This window comes from Hemicordylus capensis, chromosome 4 (genome assembly GCF_027244095.1).
Source record: "Hemicordylus capensis ecotype Gifberg chromosome 4, rHemCap1.1.pri, whole genome shotgun sequence".
NCBI classification, from domain to species: domain Eukaryota; kingdom Metazoa; phylum Chordata; class Lepidosauria; order Squamata; family Cordylidae; genus Hemicordylus; species Hemicordylus capensis.
Window position 1 is genome coordinate 206552285 of NC_069660.1, and position 4856 is coordinate 206557140.

Genomic DNA, 4856 nt, shown 5'->3' on the forward strand with positions numbered 1-4856 from the left:
AGGTCAGGTCCAACTTCTCCAAGTAGGGTGGTAGCTGGCGTACCAGCCATAGCTGGTGAAAGGCACTCCTGCACACCACCGCCACCTGTGCCTCCAAGGACAATGTTGAGTCCAGAAGCACCTCCAAGCTGCAGAATTTGTCTTTCAAAGGAAGTGTGACCCCGTCCAAGACCAGATTTACCAGATGATCAGTTTTACCAGCCCAGAGCACTTCCATCTTATCTGGATTAAGTTTCAGCTTGTTTGCCCCCATCCAATCTAGAACAGCTTTGAAGCCCTGGTTCAGAGCATCCACTGCCTCCCTGGTGTCTGCTGACTTAAAAGATAGGAGGAGCTGAGTGTCATCAGCATATGGTTGGCACTGCAGCCCATACCTACAGATTACCTCTCCCAGAGGTTTCATGTAGATGTTAAACAGCATGAGGGACAGAATATATCCCTGTGGTACCCCATAGGCCAAAGGCCAGTGGGTGGAACAGGCATTCCCCAGCACCCCCTTCTGAGTACGACCCTCCAGATAGGAGCGGAGCCACCATATAACCATGTTCCCAAGTCCCAACCTGGAGAGACGTCCTAGAAGGATACCTAGAAGGATACCATGGTTGATAGTATCAAAAGCAGCCGAGAGGTTCAGGAGAATCAACAACGTCACAATCCCTCTGTCTATCTCCTGGCATAGGTCATCCACCAGGGTGACTAAAGCAGTTTCCATCTCATACCCAGGTCGGACACCAGATTGGAAAGGGTCTAAGTAATCAGATTCATCCAGGGCTGCCTAGAGCTGAGATGCCACAACGCTCTCCAACACCTTGCCCAAGAAGGGAGGTTTGAAACTGGTTGAAAGTTATTTAATTTATTTATTTATTTGATTTATATACCTCCCTTCTGGAAATGGCTCAGGGCAGTTGGGCCCGGATTTAAGTAATCTGGGCCCAATGAGGGTTGGGGGTGGTGCTAATGACTGCCTCCTTCAGCTGAGGGGGCACTACCCCATGCTTTAGAGAGGTATTCACCACCCCCACCACCCATGGACCCAGTCCCTCTCTGGAAACCTTCAACAACCATGAAGGGCAAGGACAAACGTGGTAGGCCTCAGACTTCCAAGCAGCCTGTTCATCTCCTCAGGCAACACAGTCTGAAAACCATCCAATATAACAAGACCAGACAGTGGATTGGCAACATCTAGTTCTGGTGCCGCAAGAATCTTAGCATCCAAGTGAGAATGGATATGCGCGATTTTATCCACAAAATGTAGCACCAATTGGTCACAGCGGGGTGCCGAGGGTTCTGCTTGATGGTCTTTGGAGTCCTCACATAGAAGGCCCTGAACCACTCGAAAAAGCTCTACTGGATGACATTGATGGGAGCAGAAAAGTAAGATTTCTTTGCTGCCATCACCACCATAAAGTAGGCCCTAATATGGGCTCTAGTCTGTGTTTGGTCACATACATTCTGAGTTTCCCACCAATGATGCTTAAGCCACCTACCAGCTTGCTTCATTGCCTGCAACTCACCTACATACCAGGGAGTAGTTTGGACTCAGTGGGTTGCAGGAGAATCCCTAGGTGTGACTGTGTCAACTGCCAGACCCATCTCCTCATACCAGAGGGAGACCAGAGCGTCAACAGGATTGTCCACTCTCTCAGCAGGAAACTCCCCCATAGCCATCAGGAATCCATTAGGATCCATAAGCTTCCAAAGGCAGACCATCCTAACTGGTCCACCACCCCTGAAGAGGTGTATTGGGTCTGCCCTCAGTCCATTCGACACCAGATAGTGATCCATCCATGATATCGGTATTGTGGCCTCCTGGACTATCCATGGAGCACCACTGCCCACCAGTGACTCAAAGACCAAGTCAAGCATATTTATTTATTTTATTTTTTACATTTTATATCCCGCTCTTCCTCCAAGGAGCCCAGAGCGGTGTACTACATACTTAAGTTTCTCCTCACAACAACCCTGTGAAGTAGGTTAGGCTGAGAGAGAAGTGACTGGCCCAGAGTCACTCAGCAAGTCTCATGACTGAATGGGGATTTGAACTCGGGTCTCCCCAGTCCTAGTCCAGCACTCTAACCACTATACCACGCTGGCTCTTGCGTATGGCCTGCCACATGTGTGGGACCAGAAATCAGCTGAGACAAGCCCATGGTTATCATGGAGGACATGAAGTCCTGAGCTGCACCAGACAAGGTGGCCTAAGTATGGATGTTAAAGTCCCCCAAGACTAACAGCCATGAGGTCCTCAACACCACCTCAGCAAGCAGCTCAGGCAGGGAGACTGTTAGACAGCGGGGTAGGCAGTATACCAACAGAATCCCAACTTTGTCTCCCAATCCCATCACTGCATGCTGACACTCAAACTGGTCAGACTGTTGGACAGTGCATCTGGTGAGGGGGATGGTTTCCCGATGAACCAGGGCAACCACACCTCCCAACCTTGGCTGATGCTGCACCCAGAAACCTGGTGGGCACAATTGGGAGAGATTTACATCTCCCCCCTCATCCAACCAGGTCTCTGTAATGCATGCCAGATCCACATGCTCATTTAGGATAACCTCCTGGATGGCTGTGGTCTTTGCATATATGGTCCTGGCATTTAATAGCACCAGCTTCAGGCAAAGTGGGCTGCTGGGAGAGTTACTGGGATCTCTTTGGATGGGTGAAGGACCAAAGGGTGTGATGACTTTGATATAGCCATCACACCTTCCCCTCACCTGGCATGTCCTCCTCCCACTGCCATATCACCCTCTGCCAAGGACCAGCTCAACTGGAAGGGCCTCCTCCAAAGTAACACCCCCCAGACACATATTGAGATGAGCAACACCTTAATGATGGCAAGAAATAAAAACTCCCTCCTTTTAAAACCAAGGCAAAACTCTAGCTAATCTGGCAAGTTCTATGCAGCTTCTAAAACTCCAGGCAGGTAGGGATGTGCACAGAACCAGTGACTGCTGGTTAGAAGGTGGGGCTTTAAGGACCAGGGAGGGTGCTCTTACCCCACCCCCCACTGGTGCTGTGTTAAAAAACAGTCCTGCGGAGCGGCAGCATACGTCCTTGCTGCCCCGGTGCACATTGGACCAGAAATACCCCTGGAGTAACTGGTGCACGTGCATGTGTGTTATTTGCATGTGTGATGTGTGCACACGCACTAGGTACTTCCAGTCCAACATGCACCGGGGCAGCAAGGAGGCATGCTGCCACCCCACAGGACCATTTTTAACACAGTGCCAGTGGGGAAAACACAGAGGGAGGGGGGAGTTTAAGAGCACTCACCCCAATCCTTAAAGCTATCCTCCCTCATCTTTGAACCAGCCAAACCACTAGACTTTCAAACCAGTTCACAAGTCTGCAAAAGAGCCTCCGAACCGGTTCATGCACATCCCTGCAGGCAGGCATGGGGAGGGAGAGCTGTTCCTCAGTGCTCCTGCTCTGCAATCCACCATCTTCATCCACCTGGTTGCTGCAGTCCATCAGCTGTTCCCCACTCAGCTGAGATCAGTTCATACCCCTGGCTCAGCTTGTTGTTAAACAGCAGCAGCAATCACCTGGAGGGGGTGGAGCAGAGGCAAACAATTAGGGCCCTGCCCAACACAGCGCTTTGCCCTTCTCTTGTATCCCACCTTTGCAGCATGCCAAGCAGCTGACATCTCTGAGAACAAGAAAGCCTGGCTATCAAGCAGGGGTGTGGCTATAACTGAGCAGAAGGGCTCAAAGAACCCTCCAGCAACTGGGTGCCCCCAGCTCCACCCCTCCCTATTTTCTTCATTCTCTCCCTCACTCTGAGCAGCTGCCGGGGAGAGGGGCAAACACAGGCCCCCTCTCCCCCAGCCATGCCCCTGCTAACAAGTGACTATGCTACTGCCAATAATACATTTTCTTTTGACCTGATCTGCAGAGCATGTTCTCCAATACACTCATTGACTGTACCACAAGTAACACAGTGTGTGTTACTGTATACACACACACACACACACACACACACACACAACTACACTGACTCCCCCTGTTGGAAGTGGGAATGGCAGTTGGATTATTCTCAGCTAGAAAGTAAAGGGTTAATCCCACCTTAGCTCTGAAGGAGGGGGGGGGATTCATATGCACTGTATTTACCTGAATCCAAGACTAGTTCCCCACCCACCCCATCCCAGTTTTTTCATATTAAAGATCAGGTCATCTCAAATTCAGAGTCATCTTCGATTTGAGTGAATAGGGTGAATGTATTCTCTGTAGACCTTCTTTGTGTCACTAGTAGGCACACAGATACAGACCTCTCTCCATCCAAAACAGACTTGTAACTCAGCTAGGTTTTTCTTATTTTTAAGTAGTTTCTTACAGCTATGAATTATGGTTCTGAGTGGTTTCTTCGGATCCCAACTCTGCTAACCTAACATCCCCATCATGTTGCACAAAGCCCACCTGAAAAATACAAGGAAGCACATGGAGGGTGCAGCACTAGCCGTTAGATCATAGTGGGGAGTGGAACTCGAACTCCGTCCTATACCGGGCAGCAGCGCGATATAGGAAGGTGCTGAAAGGCATTGTATTCCACCAAAGAAAACAACATGGCTCTGTAGTCCCCAGGAGTCGACACTGACTGGAGGGCACAAATCATTCCTTCCTTTCCTGTGAGCTACACAGCTGTTTTGAAGCTGGGAGAACTAGGCTCCTACTACTCTTGTTTATGTTTTATAAGACTTCTTCTTCCTCTGCTTAAAGTAAGCGCATCCTCCTCCTAACAAAATGTCCTTAAATGTAGAAACTTCCCAAAACGCAAAGGCTTGCAGCCAAGGAATCTGATACTATGGCAACAGCAGAATGGAGGCGAGGTGGGGATTGGTCTGGTCATCACCAGC